This window comes from Pseudophryne corroboree, chromosome 4 (genome assembly GCF_028390025.1).
Source record: "Pseudophryne corroboree isolate aPseCor3 chromosome 4, aPseCor3.hap2, whole genome shotgun sequence".
NCBI lineage: Eukaryota > Metazoa > Chordata > Amphibia > Anura > Myobatrachidae > Pseudophryne > Pseudophryne corroboree.
In genome coordinates this window covers 270,828,390-270,846,966 of record NC_086447.1, presented here as the reverse complement: position 1 = coordinate 270,846,966, position 18,577 = coordinate 270,828,390, and the positions used below count along the sequence as shown (strand labels likewise).

Sequence of the window (18,577 nt, the reverse complement as noted above, 5' to 3'; positions counted from 1 at the left end):
ATGCAAGGAAGGAATCTCCCCAAGCTGTCATCTCCAATTCTATGTGAAAACAACACATAACAGTATATAGTAATATACAGGATTACAGCTTGATTAACTGCTGGAATACTGGGAAATAAACCGCCTCCAATTATAATTCTGACCATCAGAAGAGATATAATGGCACAATGCAGCAATTCATTTTCTTTAAATCCCTCTTCATGTTATACAAGATAATACAATTATCCAGGCATCATGAGACTATTGTTGATTAAACTGGTAAATATTAGTAGTTCAGTTCAAATACATAAATATCAAGTCATTAAATATTTACAGAAATACTTTATTGATCTCCAGTAACTTATAACTAATATATACATGATGGTATAGCTTCATTTTTTCAGATACGCTATATACACACACAGTAAACAAAACCATTCTTAAATTCTTAGGGGGAGATGTATCAATCCTTGGATCGATAGAGTGGAGAAGTTGCGCAAAGTAACCTATCAGCTTATAACTGTCATTTATCCACCACAGTCTTTGAAATGACAAATGCTGATTGGTTGCTTTGGACACCTTCTCCATTTAGTCTCTCTCCAAGGCTAGATACATTTCCCCCATTACGTGACAAACATTAGAACACATCAGCAAAGTGATGAGAAAAGCACTCTTCTCGGGAGATCATTCCAGCAGATACATGGCTTTACACGGTTCCAGTCTGAAGGACCAATCACCATGGTTACGCAGACATTGATAGAATGCCAATGTCTCCTTGTACTTTGGGAAAATCAATTTATATTGTCACACATATAACAGAGTTTTCCAGCTTAAACTCGAAGCCCCAGCAAGTAAGATATGTGCCAGTGTTAAGGATTCTAAAAATATGCGCTGCTCCTAATTGAAAATTTACTCTGTAACCTAAAATTGACATTGTACTGGAGAGGAATACAACAAATAACAACAACATTACTGGAGCAGGACTGAGTGGCACTGAGAAAGGAGTACTAAGTACCTGGATAGCTGGAGGGGCCTGGGCCCGCTGCATCCCCCCCTGTATATCTACTTAAGGCTGGCGCCATGTTCTCTCTGATATCTTAGGGAAGATGGTGCCCGCACATTGAAAGCAAAGACTCTGACACTGTGCCAGAGTTTTTGCTGTCTAGTGTACATACGGGATCCGGTCTGAAGATCGACAGTGTCTAGGTCGACCACTATAGGTCGACAGTCACTAGGTCGACATGGATGGAAGGTCGACAGGGTTTCTAGGTCGACATGTGCTAGGTCGACAGGTCTAAAGGTCGACATGAGTTTTTCACATTTTTTTTCTTTTTTTTTCTTTTTTCATACTTAACGATCCACGTGGACTACGATTGGAACGGTAAAGTGTGCCGAGCGAAGCGGTAGCGGAGCGAAGGCACCATGCCCGAAGCATGGCAAGCGAAGCGAGCCATGCGAGGGGACGCGGTGCACTAATTTGGGATCCCGGTCACTCTACGAAGAAAACGACACCAACATTTTTTTCTCTCCTTATGTCAACCTTTAGACCTGTCGACCTAGCACATGTCGACCTAGAAACCCTGTCGACCTTCCATCCATGTCGACCTAGTGACTGTCGACCTATAGTGGTCGACCTAAACATTGTCGACCTAGATACTGTCGATAAAACGAACCACACCCGTACATACACCATCTTCCCAAATATCACTGGGAAGATGGTGCCTGCTAAGGAGGAGGGACCCCCTTCCCAGCAAGTAGTAAGTGGGTGACCTACCCTGCGCAATTATTGCATTTTGTACATTATATTATTTTTAGGAGGCTTAGACACCGCCCTCCCCTTTAAGGTCATGCCCCCCATTCATTACTGGGTCACGGCGTGGCTCTCTATGCCCCTGGCAACACTTACAACAAAATGTGCAGGAATCCTATACACTAGAGATTACAAACCAAAAGGAAACTAGGCAAGCGATAACGAAAAACATATTTACTTCTTTGCATAAAGAACAAAATCTTATATACATAGTAGAGAGCTCTGAAGCCAAGAACAGATCACCTTGACTAATGACTGACCACAGAAATAAAGTGACCATAAAAGTAGATCTCTCAGACAGGTAAATGAACAGCAGGCATGTGGAAGATCTATTAGGAAGATCTAAGTGGCTGCTAGACAAAGTAACTACAGATGTAATAGGTGTCCTTGAAGAGGTATATTTTCAGGAACCACTTTAAATATTACATTTAAGGGACAGTCTTATAGACAGTAAAGGAGCATTCTGTAGACCACTGAGAATGGTATCCGGACTCTAGGTTGACATTCATTAAGTCGACCACTATTGGTCGATATGCATTAGGTCGACATGGTCTACAGGTCGACATGGTCATTAGTTCGACATGTACTAGGTAGACATGAGTTTTTAACTTTTTTTGAACATTTTCATACTTTACAATCCACGGGGACTACGATTGGGAACGGTAACCTGTGCCGAGGCGGTAGCAAAGCGAGGCACGAGGGGACACGGTGCACTAATTTCCCAGGCACTTTACGAAGAAAATGACAGCAAAAAACATAAAAAACTCATGTCGACCTTGTTCAAGTCGACCTGATGAATGTGTTGACCTATTTCAAGTGTCTACCTAGTCACTGTCAACCAATAGGCGTCAACCTAATGTCTGTCAACCTAATAACGGTCGACCCTAAGTCCCATACCCCTGAGAACATTACCTACAGTGAGCACCAGGAAATCGGAGTTCATTATAGGAAGTAAAAGCTTAAATCTATTTATTAGCAACCCAAAACAACAGCAGCACGTTAGAGATAAACAGGGTGTAGAGAGTGCTGTCTGGCAATAAACAGACCTGTAAACCATAAAAATTATTATCTTTTTATATACCCGCTACCCCTCAGAGGCAGAGACCTCTGTCATCACTGCAAACAAGGGAAATCTAGTTGATTAAAATGAAGATGGCAATATTTCCCCTGCAGGGGGAGCCAGATGAAAATACAGCTATTAGACGCTTATGCTGCTTTCACATCGCAAACCCTGCTTTTGAAACGGTTCTTTAAACGGTTCTTAAAACGGGTCTGAGCAGTTAAACCCCCATCAATCGCATGTTGTAACCTGTATATTACCGTTTCATTACCGTTTTGGTACCTTTCACACTGAACCCGTTTCACCCATAGAAAACGTGGTTGTCATTATAAATGAACTTTTCTGGCCCACACATTAATTAATAATTATTAATAATTTGGCTAGTCGTACGATGGAACCCAGCAGCTTCAAGCATCTTTTCCATGTTTTTGTAGATTACTGCATCCTTCACTGTCCCAGTGATTTGTCTACATATTTCTTCATCCCCTCTGATCCTAAGCAGCTCCCTCACCTCCTCATCACTCCAATTTGCCATTGTATAATATATTTTGAGTAATAAAACGCTTCTAAACTCACTCTCATGTGTCTTTCCACCAGTTTCCTGCTTCTGCCTGGTGACATCACACATGGAGATAGCCTATCACCTTCTGTGGCTTGGAAATACAGTTTCTGAGCCTTTCACACTGCACAATTAAACGGGTCTGAACCGTGTAGGACCCTGCTTTTTAACCGTTTCAAAATACCGGTATTTTGAAAATGGTAAATTCAAGGTGGCCCTTTCACACCGCAGCTAGAACCATTTTGGAAGGCTTAAAAATCGGCAATTTACCGGGTAAAAGCTGCGGTGTGAAAGGGGTATTAGTGTAGGCAGGTGAAGGCTTTGATATTGAATGGTTCACTATCGATGGTCTCCATCAGTACCTTCCATTGATAGCAGGAAACCATTAACAGAAAACTATTGGTTTCGGGCAAAACCACCACTTTTTCTTTTTAGAGGCTTTAGTAAATCTGCCCCTAATAAAAGTTATAGTTGATGAAGCAGGCAGATTGGAAAAACTAAAAATTTATCACGTTATGGTCAAAAAATGCTCTGTATATGAAGGTATTTAGGCAGTGGTAGGCAACATGCCACCCCCAGCTGCGGAACTACATATCACAGCATGCCCTGCCAGCTCTGCTGTTAGCGCATACTAGAACTGTGGCAGGGCATGCTGGGATGTATAATTCCACAGCAGCTGGAGAGCCACATGTTACCCTCCCCCCTTTCATGCCTTGTTAGAGGAACACTAAAGGTAGAGATGGCCATCGAGCATCCATGATTTTAAATCATAAATGGTCTGTGACCAATGTTAAATACTTTAACTATCATTGGGTAAGAACCAGATGGTTTCCCACCATCGATAGAAGACAGCTACTGATTTATTTTTTTCTCTTCGCCCCTGACACCCCACCCCTGGGCTCTGATCGGCCTGCAGCTCATACAACACTAATGCAGGGGTGACTATTGGTAAGTAAAACCATAGATGGTTCCCTTTCAGATGGTTTAACACCATCAAGGTTATCCATCAATGGTGTCATCGATGGTTACCATCGATGGATAACCCAACAATGGCCATCCATACACTAATGGCCTGATTCATGTTTGCAATTAAAGCAAAATAAGCACATAACTTTATGTCTGGAACAAACCATGTTACCATGCAAGGGGAGCAAACATATTTAGATTTTTTTTCTGTGCAGGGTAAATATTGGCTGCTTTTGCATGTTGAATGTTAGCTTTATTTTCACACTGCAATTTAGACTGAACAAACCCTACCGAAATCTAACACTTTCTGCACATTACATCTGCCCCACCTGCAGTGCAACATGATTGCGCCCAGTTGCTTGCTTTTTTTACTTTACTTACAAACATGAATCAGGCCCTAAATACAATGCAGACATTACTGTCTATACTGTATTTTTATTACAATACATACTGTATTTGTTGCTCTTCTTCTCACACAGAAACACTTGCAGCAAAGTTACCTATGCAAATAATGTATGGGGGGGGGAGAGATTAAAAGAAATCAGGCGATCGCTGCTGCTACTACTTGCCAACACAACAAACCACTAAAGCTATATGCAAGCTGAGGTCACAAAACAGCTTTACTTGCATAATATGAGGAAACATGATATGTAAATAATCTTATTAAGTTAGCTATATGAATTCTAAAATAATGTTAAATCTTTAGGGGCAGTTCCCTCATTATATCATTATCTAATGAATAATAGGAAAACTGGGTCATAGTAATTTTATTCTTCTGTGCAACGTAATAGGGCAAATACCTAGCAGTCACGGGAGAAAGGAGTGTGCCACTGTCTAGCAGCACTATCAGTATCATCGCTCTTTTGGGACTAGTCCTGAAAAAGTAAAGGTTAGGACTCGTGCACCTAGCAGGGACACAGCTAGACAGGCAACACGACCATTTCCTCAAGTAAAAATTTGTCTGGACTCACTGGCATATTTATGAGTACAGTGTGTGTGGTGCACATGGGACCCCGGGGTCCAGGGCAGCGCTGCAGAAATCACTGAGAAAATGGCACAGCGCCATTTTTCTGGTGTTTCGCGCATGCGCCGTAAGAAAATCACTGGAAAAATAGTCGCTGCGCAATGTTCCCAGCGATCTGCGCATGCAATGTAGACTCTGGGACAGTGCTAGGGTCACCTAGGGGTTATGAGGTATGGCCACAGTCACAGAAGGGTCTATAGCCAAGTCCCCTAAGAAAATATGCTAGGATCTTTGTTAACCCTTTCCTGTCCCCTCCTACCACTCCTTCAATGACACACACAAACATAAATGCAGTGCTACGTACAGCAGCAGTGAATTGACATACAGTACCTCCTGGGACTAGAACAAAGGGACAGAGGGCCTAATTTATGTTTGTACACACTTGCCTACACAGCTGCAAGTTTTTTAGGCTACGAACTGCTAATCATGCAAGTGTAGCAGTCGCTCAGAAAATAGATACCCACCGGAGCCATCACATACTCAATCGCCACTGCGTACACATACGCTGACTATAAGTAATGACAAGGAACGTCGGCTGTTAGTGTAGCCCTATGGCTATACGCAGGCGCTATACTTTTGTACATACATGATTGCAGCTGATGGCACATACACAGCCCCTGAAAACGGCCAAGATATGACTGCATTTCTGCTGCCCCTCACCGTTACCTCCCACAAATGGTCCCTTCCTGACAATCATTGTGCGATGAAAATCTCAGTGTAAGCGCAATTGTGATGGCACCTAGGCAAGTGCACAGTGCGATCACGGCACATGGGCAGTCAATATTTATAGGTGACTATAATTAAGTCTACAAATACTGGGGGCTTCTTCATCTGTAAACACTAGGCGCCTGATTTAAGTTTGCATACAACTCTGATGTTGAGAGATCTATGCATGCGCAGATCTGTGTGCGAGATTGCACGTGGTGCCCAGAAGCCTCCCAAGGGGCAGGCAACGGGAGTCGTTTTACTGGCCCCGGCAAAGGAATACAGTGGTCATCGGGTGTAAGCTTTGGACGCAGCTGCGATGCAGGCAGGAGGCGTCTCTTGTCTTCAGACACCTCCTTTGGCATTAGCATAATTTCGCATCACTACTGTGTCCAAAGATGAGCAGCGATGCAAATAGTATTCACCTTTGGATCAGGACCTAGGAAAGGTTGCTGCTAAATGCAAAGCCACAATTAGCCAGGCTTTAAGGCCCATACACACTCGCCAATAAAATGAGCGACGTCGCTCATTTTCCCCCTCCCTGAGCGACGTCGCTCATTTTATCTGCAAGTGTGTATGCCACCAGCGACGACCGATGCGCGGCCCTGCGGGTCGGCAACGATCGTCGCTGTCGGTAGGGCATGCATGCAGGATCTGGACTGTCATCCACGACCTGCATGCGTGGCTGGCAGAGGCATGAGGTCACTGAGCAATATGAGCGGTCATATCGCTCAGTATGTACAGTCGGCAACCGACCGGCCGGGAGGGGGAAAAATTAGACGACGTCACTCACAGAGCGACATCGTCTAATGTGTATGGACCTTTAGTGGTTGACCCACCGGAGTTACGATACAATGTCACACACCTTATAATTGAATAACTGATATTATAACATTTACAAGTCATTCGTAATCAAAATAGATAAATATATGTTTGAATGTTTCCATAATGGATAATACAATGTAGCTAGTGAACCAATAAATAAACAAAATGTACCATTCACTAATTCTTCATTTTTATATTCGTTTTACTGATTTATTTCACTATACCAGTGATTACAAGCTATGGTGTTAAAGCAGGTTTTAAGGTAACTAGCTGCAGGCCACCGTTCCTTTGCTGGATGCTTATCACAGGGAACCAAAACCATTCAGTGAATGATCAAGAATCCTAATATAGAAATATCAGAAGTCAACCCCTTATTCCATGTTAAGCTGATTGTCTAAAACTCTTAAAGATCAGGTTCTGCCCAGCAGTCACAGGCCTACCCAATCCAGTGGCGGCACTGGATATACAATAAGGTACTGAAACACCCAATTCTCTGGCTACCAAGCAGTTATACTTGTGACTGATATGGATGCCAGTGTAACTAACCAGCAACCCTTTGCTGTGCTCAGTTTCTCTAAGTAAACTCCAACCGCACCCAATAGCCCAAAAAAAGGGCAAAAAAGTTTCTCATATCATATTTTATTCATTGATGTGAGCCATACAGGAGATTTTAAAGCACAGTGGGTGAGGTACAATGGCACCCATATAATTTATAAGAAACAAAGTTTAAATTCATTTGTTACATTATGGGTTATACAGGCCCGGCTGTACCATTAGGAAGCTTTAGGCAGCTGCCTAGGGCATCAGAATCTGGGGACACAGCCCGGAATCTGCTTTTCACATAAAGACGGATACCAAAGTTGAATCCTTCGTAAATTTATTGCAGACAGCAGCTTTTGAACGTCTATGAACTTCTAAGACGCTACCTCCGCACTTTAACCTAAGGGGCTGGTAAGTGGGTACTGCTGTGTGGTGTGGGGGGAGGGAATGCCGAAGGCTGACGTTTTGCCTAGGGTGTCGGGTAACTTTGCGCCGGCCCTGATAGTATCAGAATCAGAATCAGCTTTATTGGCCAGGTATACTTGCGCATACTAGGAATTTGTCTTCGGTTTGCTATACAACAGCCAAGTAGGTAACAGATAAGCAGGTGGGGGCAAGTAAAGTCACACAGATAGGTATACCGTAGGGAGACAAGTGAGTTACATGTACGTCTAGTCAGTCAATGTTCAGGAGTTCAGCAGGCAGACCGCTTGGGGAAAGAAACTTTTGAGGCTTCTGGTGGACCTGGCGGGGACGGCCCTGTAACGCCTGCCTGAAGGAAGCAAGTTAAACATGCTGAGGCCGGGGTGTAGCTGGTCTTTTACTATCTTCATTGCCCGCTTTTTAGCTTTGGACAGGTACAGGTCCTGGACTGAGGGAAGGTCGGCCCCGATGATACCAGGGATGCCGCTTGCGTGCAGGGACCGTCCTGTCCGGTAGCAGCACGTTCCGCACTCACGTGTTTATCATACCGAGAAAGCGGCGTCCCGAGTATGGTTTAGGGATGGGGTGGGATTTTACCAGGAGTTTGGTGTAACAAACGTCATTTTATTTTTACATGCCCAGAAAATCTTGCATGCCCACAAATCAGCAAGAGAGGCGCTTGCTAGGACTGGAGGAAGTGGCATAACCTGCTCTTGCCACACATCAGTGATGACAGGACCTCTACCATACATTTCCTACAGTTGTCCTTATATTAGTTTACTACAATTAAATGATGGGGGAGATGTACTAAGCCTTGGAGAGTGATACAGTTGAGAGAGATAAACTACCAACCAATCAGCTCTAGCTGTCATGTTACAACACACAGCCTATAACGTGTCAGTTAGTAGCTGACTGGCTGGTACTTTATCTCCATGATCCGCTTTATCATTCTCTAAAGCTTAGTACATCTCCCGGTGAGAGAGACAGAGACGGACATTTACTAAGCAGTGATAAGAGTGGAGATGTGAGCCAGTGGAGAAGTTGCCCCATCAACCAATCAGCAGCTCTGTATAATTTTATAGTAAGCAAATGATAGATGTTACTTCAGTGCTGATTGGTTGCCATGGGCAACTTCTCCACTGGCTCACTTCTCCGGTCTTATCACTGCTTAGTAAATGTCCCCCAGAGAGAGAAAGCAGACTGAGTATACACGAATGCATTCCACACGCTCCTAGGCTATGGCTCTGTGCATACACATCTCTGGGCCGGATGCAGCCGATAGGCCCCAGAATGGATGTGGTAGCGTCTAGTTTCTCTGTAGTGTGTTTAAGTACCCAGGCTGCTGCTGTACGGTGTGTGGCGGGCGCACATACCTACAGGCTTGGAGCCCAGCGGCTGCGTGCAGAGACCGTCCTGTCCGGTAGCAGCACGTCCCGCCCCCACGTGTTTATCTTACAGAGAAAGCGGCGTCCCTGGTATCCATGGCAGCGCGGATTGACCCTACACACCATCCTTAGAGGGACGCCGGCTACTTAGTAAGCGTGTGGTGCTTGGCGGAAGTGTGACCGTGTGACACTGTGGATGGCGGAAGAAAATTGGTGTTTCTGGCCGGTTCGCTGCTGGGACTTGTAATCGCCACTTAACCTCCGGTGTCTGCTTGTGGCTGCATACCGTGCAGCCGGGGAACCACGGGCTCAGCCACTGGTTATAGTATCACCGTGGTGCTGCGTGATGCTTCATTTATTATTAAATTACAGCGAAACAGCTAAGTGACCTGTAGTTATGGCAAAAGTTATTCTGTAAGTGTAAAGGGATAAATAGAAACATTACGTATATTCCAACCAGACAGTCGGCTAGTAATGTATAAAACCAAATTACAATCAAGCAGTTGTTCCCAAACGCTGTAAAACCATCAAAAGTGGTCATTCAGGCAAACTAGTTAAATCAAATGAATTTAAGCAATTTGAGTGACTATTTTCATCCATTTTCCATACTTAAGGGGGGGTACTCACGGAGCGATCGCTGCTTAAAATCTAAGCAATCTGACTAGATTGCTTAGATTTTAAGCATGATCGCTCCGTGATTAATCTAGCAATGGCGATAGCCCCGCGCATCGCTATCGCTGGGGGGCATACACACGACAGATCCGTGAAACACGAATCTCTCCGTGTGTAGCCCCCTTTAGAGTTTATAATGGCTGGAAGTGATATGGTCCCTGCACACTTATCGATTTCAGCGAAAGATATAAACGATCTCGTTCATTAATGAACAAGATATCGTTCATATCTTTCAGTGTGTAGGCACCGCACTCGTTCATCATTGGTGCCGGGTCATTTATACATGTATGCCAATATGGACAATCTCGTCCATATTAGCATGCAGGGCTATGGGGCCGGGTGACGGGGCTGTGTGAATAAACTTCACTTCCCCCGTCACTCCCTTCCCCCGCCACCGTATAGGCCGTCGGGCACCTCGGCAGAACATGCCCAATGTGTAGGGCCCATTACTGCGCATGAATGGCATTAGCTCATGTGTAGATTGAGAGCTGGAGGAGGCAGAGCAACCCTCATTATAGTATTTATTCTAGCACTTTTTTCTAACTTTTTGTTTAGAAATTTTTCCTAAATTTTTTGGGGTTTGCTAGTACCCATAGTCAAGCTCCAAAAACGTAGATGGGGGGTCATTCCAAGTTGATCGCTCACTAGCAGTTTTTAGCAGCCGTGCAAACGCTATGCCGCCGCCCACTGGGAGTGTATTTTAGCTTAGCAGAAGTGCGAACGGTTGTATCACAGAGTGGCTTAAAAAAAATTTTGTGTAGTTTCAGAGTAGCTCAAAACCTACTCAGCGCTTGCGATCACTTCAGACTATTCAGTTCCGGATTTGACGTCACAAACCCGCCCAGCCACGCCTGCATTTTTCCTGGCACGCCTGCGTTTTTCCGCAAACTCCCTAAAAACAGTCAGTTGCCACCCAGAAACGCCCACTTCATGTCAATCACTCTGCGGCAAGCAGTGTGACTGAAATGCATCGCTAGAGCCTGTGCAAAAATCATTGTTCGATGTGCCCGTACGTCGCGTGCGCAGAACTGTCGTTTTTTAGCCTGAACGCTGCACTGCAAACAAATGCAGCTAGCGATCAACTCAGAATGACCCCCATGGTCTCGGTGGAAGCAACTCTGCATCTGAGAACACCGGCCCCTTGCAGTGACACTCCCATAACAGGCAACCGCCCAGGAACACCTGTGACACTCCCATAACAGGCACCCGCCCAGGAACACCCATTACTTTGCCTCTCCAGTTTGTTGGCAGAGTGCATTGGATTGCCTGGTGCAGTGACGTCAGTCCACACACTTAATGACTTAAACAGTAATGCAGGTTTATTCAGTAAACACAGGTGACTCAGATGCAGTATTGATATAGGTAATTGGGCCTCTTGTATCATACAAGGTAACAACGGTAGTAGCGGGACTTATCAGGAGTTGTCTCCGGTGGTGAGGGACGGAGGACTGCACAGCCGTGCAGTCTGTCTTCCGCTGTAGAGAAGATGCGGCGCCTGGCTCAGCGTCAGCTCCGGAGCGACAATACGCTCTCCACGCTTGTACACTCCAAGACTCGGTCTCTCTAAGATGGAGGATCAAAGCATTACATCTCATAGCTCCACCTCCGAGTGACACTTGGCACAAGGGGATTAACACTAGGGGATGCGCCCATAGGCTTCTATGTAGGAGACAGGCACAGAGCTGCATGCGCCCTAGGGGTTTTCACAGGATATTTTGTGCATGCACAGTAGCAAATAATTGCTGAATTGTGCATTGCGTGTGGTTTGCTTGTACCTCTGAATCAGGCCTTATGTTTTTTAGGACTACTATCATGACACACCATACCATATTTCACAGAATGTTGAGCACACAGCTTTCCTCCTATCTGTGGGTACTGAGATCCCCTAGTCTACCATGATGACACATTATGAGCTATATGACTATAAATTAACTACTGTTATTTTAATGAGTCAGACACCTGCAATGCAGCAAATCATTTAAGATACCCAGTTTATCCCCACACAGCATATGCCCCCCGCCCCATATCCCACTGTCCACGTCATTACTGCCATCTGACCCCACCACAGCAGACATTGCCAGAGTAAAGCTGAGTACACACTAGATGATTTGATTGAACGATTTCCAACAGGTCAGAGCGACAACTAGTTTCCATCATCCAGTGTGTACGCACCATCACGCACCCCCGTGAGTCACTCATAGCATTCTCAGATTGGTCTTGCATGCAGGTCAATCTGAAGATATCGTCAACAATTTTCAGCACATCGCGCAGTATGTACGCACTACCTACATATATACCAGATATATCGTTAATGACCAAACTACCGAATGACACACAATATATCATTCAGTCGTTTGTAAGATTGCACAGTGTGTACGCACTATATAATTTGTCCGGGAGTTCAAGGGAAATCGGGACAATCATTTTGTCGTTTGCACATCGTATAATGTGTACCCAGCTAAAAGTGGACTTGATAGACCACACCCACCAGCTCCTCCACTGGCTGTCTGCATCACATGATTATGCACACTAAATAGATCTATACCCAGCTGAATTATCTGCAAACCAATTAAGGATGGCCATCAGTTACACTTCCATCAATGGTTAAGATAGCAAAAATCATCGATGGTATGAACCTATTGAACGATATGCCATTGATGGTTTCTACACTGAATGTTTGCCCATTTCCTCTGCGCATGTACGGCTGGCAGACAGCTTGCTGCTATAGCCAGCCTGCCAAATCTTGTCACATGGCTCTGTGAGATTGGGTGACATATTGTAGTGTGTACCCAACTTTTAACCTTCGCTCTAGAGCAAATCTAGGGGTAGCGATGGGTGTGCATTATTTCATCCCCTCCTAAACTCTGATTAGTGGAAGACCAGTACCACCCAACAATGGCCCTCATTCCGAGTTGTTCGCTCACTGCTAATTTTAGCAGAATTGCTAATAGGCTAAAATCCGGCAGTTCTGCGCATGCGTATGCATCTCAGGGCGCACGCGCTAAGCAAATTTACACAAAACTATGCTATTTTACTCACAGGCGAACAAAGCTTTTCAATCGCTCTGCTGATTGACAGAAAGTGGGAGTTTCTGGGCGGAAACTGGCCGTTTTCAGGGAGTGTGCTAAAAAACGCAGGCGTGCCAGGTAAAAACGCAGGAGTGTCTGGAGAAACGGAGGAGTGGCTGTTCGGACGCTGGGCGTGTTTGTGACGTCAAACCAGGAGCTAAACGGACTGAGGTGATCGCAATCTAGGAGTAGGTCTGGAGCTACTCAGAAACTGCAAGGAAATTGCTTTCGTTAGCAATTCTGCTAATATTAGCAGAATTGCTAATCTTTCGTTAGCAATTCTGCTATGCTAAAATACACTCCCAGGGGGCGGCGGCTTTGTGTTTGCATTTCTGCTAAAAGTAGCTAGTGAGCGAACAACTCGGAATGAGGGTCAATATGTGTAATTCTGCAGACGGATGCTGCATGAGTTTGGATGAAAAGCAGATTGTATTGTTTAAAACACAATCAGTGTGGAGTGGAGAACCCCCTGTCTACCTCTTGGCCCGCCAGACACTTCCATGTAGTGTGCAGTCTCAGAAAGCTCGCCCCTGCAACGCATGATACGTGAAGTGCAATGTGTGTGCTGTGTAAATGGCCTCCTCTGTGTATGCTAATGGAGAATTATTGTATAACGTCAGTGTCACATACATCATAATGGAAATTCAACATGCTCTACTCAGCCAGTTTAACCTACTGTTTACTGGCAGTGAGAATTACTATATACCATTATAGAGTCTATTGTACATTGCCAGTGGGCAATTCCAAGTTATTTTTCCAGTTTGAGATACTGTAGTGTGTGTTTTGAATGTAGTTGGCATCCCAACATACGGGATGCCGGCAGTCAGAAGACCAACACTGGAATCCCGACACTGGTCAGAATGTGGACGCCAGAATCTCGACAGCCAGAATCCCAAGCGTAAATATGCCGGTTAGTGTTAGGCTGCGGTCAGGGAGGGTAGGTTTAGAGGGTAGGATTAGGCTGTGGGAAGGGAAAGTTAGGGTTAGGCTGTGGCCAGGGAGGGCTAATATACTTTGCCCCACCTTTCAGGATTTTGGCAGTCGGGATGCCAGTGTTGGTATTCTGACCGCCGGCATCACCATTCTGCCGGTTTCCCAAACTCAACCCTGTAATTTATGTTTAGACAACATAAGAAGGGCAAAAGTACTTATTTAAAAAATAATAATAATGCTAAATTATAATTATATGACTGTATTAAAAATATCTTTCGTCTTCAGACTTACATCAGGTAAGTTACTAATCAATATCAGCCAATCCAGTTCCATCTATGTTCATTAAATATTATAATTATAGAATAAACTTGGTGCTGACCAATACCAGTCAGTATAAAGCTGCTGCCTTTTTTTCAGTATTTTATTAAACATTTGAAGTACACCATATAACACCATACATTTATAAAAACATTATTGTTTCCTAAAAAATAAGTATACTAGAATAAAGTCCACAATCCACTGTTGATTAAACAGGCCCAGGAAAGATTGCAGCAGTGTTATTTATAAGATAACAACCACATATCGGGTTTAGTATGGTTTACTGCCTGCCGGGATGCCGAATGACAGTATCCCGTCATGGGCATCCCGAGCGGTAGTAAGTCGGCAGGGGGGTGAGCGCACGAGCGATATGCTAACTGCATACCCACCTATCAGTTATAACTGGATGCTGTCAGGATCCCGGCAGCTGGGATTCCGACAGTCAGAGTACCAAAGTATCCTGCCAGCAGGTAGTAAGTACTGAGGTTATGGCTACGCACTAGCGGGAGGGTTAGGCTGCGGGGGGAGGGGGGCTGCAGGAGGGGTAGGGTATGATTAAAATACTGGGATCTGTCAAGATTTTGGCCGTCGGGATTTTGTACCCAAACCCTTATAACTGCATTGTTGAATTAAAACATTATGCCATTCATTATTCTATGGAGTGTGTCAAAGAAAACCCATGAAGCCATTAAAGGAAAAAATACTTTCTCTAACGTCCTAGTGGATGCTGGGGACTCCGTAAGGACCATGGGGAATAGACGGGCTCCGCAGGAGACATGGGCACTTTAAGAAAGAATTTAGATTCTGGTGTGCTCTGGCTCCTCCCTCTATGTCCCTCCTCCAGACCTCAGTTTGAATCTGTGCCCGGACGAGCTGGGTGCTGTTCAGTGAGCTCTCCTGAGCTTGCTGTAAGAAAGTATTTTGTTATTTTCAGGGAGCTCTGCTGGCAACAGACTCCCTGCATCGTGGGACTGAAGGGAGAGAAGCAGCCCTACTCTCTGAAGCTAGGTCCTGCTTCTTAGGGTACTGGACACCATTAGCTCCAGAAGGATCGTACACAGGATCTCACCCTCGTCGTCCGATCCCAGAGCCGGAAGACAGAAGCCGGGTGAGTATGAGAAGCAAGAAGACTTCGAAATCGGCGGCAGAAGACTCCGTTCTTCACATGAGGTAACGCACAGCACTGTAGCTGTGTGCCATTGCTCCAAACACACCTCACATACTCCGGTTACTGTAAGGGTGCAGGGCGCAGGGGGGGGGGGGGGCGCCCTGGGCAGCATATGGACCTCTTTTGGCAAAAGTACACATATATACAGTTGGGCACTGTATATATGTATGAGCCCCCGCCAAGAAAATGTATATTTAAGCGGGACAGAAGCCCGCCGTCGAGGGGGCGGGGCTTCTTCCTCAGCACTCACCAGCGCCATGTTTTTTCTCCACAGCACCGCTGAGAGGAAGCTCCCCAGCCTCTCCCCTGCAGATACAAGGTAGAAGAGGGTAAAAAGAGAGGGGGGGCACATAATTAGGCGCAAAAATCAATATAAACAGCAGCTACTGGGTTACAATTAAGTTACTGTGTTATTCCTGGGTTAATAGCGCTGGGGTGTGTGCTGGCATACTCTCTCTATGTCTCTCCAAAGGGCCTTGTGGGGGAATTGTCTTCAGATGAGCATTCCCTGAGTGTGTGGTGTGTCGGTACGTGTGTGTCGACATGTCTGAGGTAAAAGGCTCCCCAAAGGAGGAGATGGAGCAAATGTGTGTGTGAGGGGTGTCTCCGTCGACAACGCCGACACCTGTTTGGATATGTGTAATTAAGTGCTAAGGTGAATTTATTGCACAAAAGATTAGAGAACAGACAGGGAATCTACCCATGTCTGTCCCTATGTCGCAGAGACCTTCAGAGTCTCTCAATGCTCACTATCCAAAATAATAGACACTGATATCGACACGGAGTCTGACTCCAGTGTCGACTACGATAATGCAAAGTTACAGCCAAAATGGCAGGAAAGTATTCAATATATGATTATTGTAATAAAAGATGATTTGCATATCACTGATGACTCATCTGTCCCTGACACAAGGGTACACATGTTTAAGGGGAAGAAAGCTGAGGTAAATTTCCCTCCTCTCATGATGAAAAAGAGCGGGAATCTCCAGACAAGAGTTTCCCACAAAGATTTCTCAGGGAGTATCCTTTCCCTACTAGGGCCAGGATACGATGGGAATCTTCCCCTAGGGTGTCACGTTTGCCCAAAAGGTAGCCCTGACTTAATATCCTCAGGGATCCTGCAGATAGCGTGCACATTCTGCTACACTACTCAGACCGGCGATTGTGTCGGCATGGGTTTATAGCGCTGTAACAGCGTGGACAGGTACCTTATCAGCAGAGATTGAGACCCTAGTATGTATATATATATATGTATATATATATATATATAGATATATATATTAAAGATGCTGTCTTAAGATAGATAGATAGATAGATAGATAGATAGATAGATAGATAGATAGATAGATAGATATATATATATATATATATATATATATATATATATATATATATATATATATATATATATAAAACATGCCCAAAGAGACATTAGTCTACTGGGTTCTAGAGTCAACGCTATGTCGATTTCTGCTTGACGTGTCCTGTAGAATATGCAATGGACAGGTGATGCCAACTTAAGAGGCATATGGAAGGCTGAGGATTGTGTGGAGAAGGGATCTCGGACCTGGGCCCTCATTTCGAGTTGTTTGCTCGCAAGCTGCTTTTAGCAGCATTGCACCTAAGCCGCCGCCTACTAGGAGTGAATCTTAGCTTAGCAAAATTGCGACTGAAAGATTCACAATATTGCGAAAAGACTTCTCTGTGCAGTTTCTGAGTAGCTCGAGACTTACTCTTCCAGTGCGATCAGTTCAGTGCTTGTCTTTCCTGGTTTGATGTCACAAACACACCCAGCGTTTGCCCAGACACTCCTCCGTTTCACCAGCCACTCCCGCGTTTTTCCCAGAAACAGTAGCGTTTTTCCAGACACTCCCATAAAACGGCCTGTTTCCGGCCAGAAACACCCACTTCCTGTCAATCACATTACGATCACCAGAACGAAGAAAAAACCTTGTAATGCCGTGAGTAAAATTCCTAACTGCATAGCAAATTTACTTGGCGCAGTCGCAGTGCGAACATTGCGCATGCTCAGTTAGCGGAAAATCGCTGCGATGCGAAGAAAATTACCGATCGAACAACTCGGAATGACCACCCCGGTCTCCACAACTATAGCTGGTAATTCTGATCTTTTGCCTTATATTCCTGCACAGCCTAGGAAAGCACAACATTATCAAATGCAGCCTTTCGATCACAAAGAAACAAGCGAGGTGCGTCCTTTCTTGCCAGAGGCAGGGGCAGAGGAAAGAAGCTGCACAACACAGCTAGTTCCCAGGAACAGAAGTCCTCCCCGGCCTCTACAAAATCCACCGCATGTCGCTGGAGCTCCACAGGCGGAGCTAGGCCCGGTGGGGGCACGTCTTCGTAATTTCAGCCACAAGTGGGTTCACTCCCTGTTGGATCCCTGGGCAATTGATATTGTGTCTCAGGGATACAAGCTGGACTTTGAGGAGATGCCCTCTCACCGACAGCCCTGCTGGCTTCCCCCCACGAGAGGGAAATAGTGTTAACTGCAATTCACAAATTGTATCTTCAACAGGTGGTGGTCAAGGTTCCCCTCCTTCAACAAGGAGGGGGTTATTATTCGACCATGTTGTCCCGAAACCGGACGGTTCGGTCAGACCCATATTGAATTAAAATCCCTGAACATATACCTGAAAAGGTTCAAGTTAAAGATGGAATCGCTAAGAGCGGTCATCGCAAGCCTGAAAGGGGGAGATTTTATGGTGTCTCTGGACATAAAGGATGCATACCTTCATGTCCCCATTTATCCACCTCATCAGGCGTACCTCAGATTTGCGGTACAGGATTGTCATTACCAATTTCAGACGTTGCCGTTTGGTCTCTCCACGGCCCCGAGAATCTTCACCAAGGTAATGGCGGAAATGATGGTGCTCCTGCGGAAGCAAGGTGTCGCAATTATCCCGTACTTGGACGATCTCCTCATAAAGGCGAGATCAAGAGAGCAGTTGCTGAACAGTGTATCACTTTCTCTGGAAGTGTAACGGCAACACAGCTGGATTCTAAATATTCCAAAGTCGCAGTTGGTTCCTACGGCTCATCTGCCTTTCCTAGGCCTGATTCTAGACACAGACCAGAAAAGGGTTTATCTCCCGAGAGAGCTCAGGAGCTCATGACACTGGTC

General features: G+C 45.2%; 1 protein-coding gene across 2 annotated transcripts in view; it reads right to left on the bottom strand.

Moving 5' to 3' along the window:
• Window positions 1-9,404, bottom strand: part of LEKR1 (leucine, glutamate and lysine rich 1) — a 267,560-nt gene extending 258,156 nt beyond the window's left edge. For both annotated transcript variants that reach the window (XM_063916122.1, XM_063916123.1), the window contains exon 1: window positions 9,265-9,404. The gene's annotated coding sequence lies outside the window, so the exon portion shown is untranslated. The remainder of the gene's footprint in view (window positions 1-9,264) is intronic.
• Between the last annotated feature and the right edge of the window lie 9,173 nt (window positions 9,405-18,577).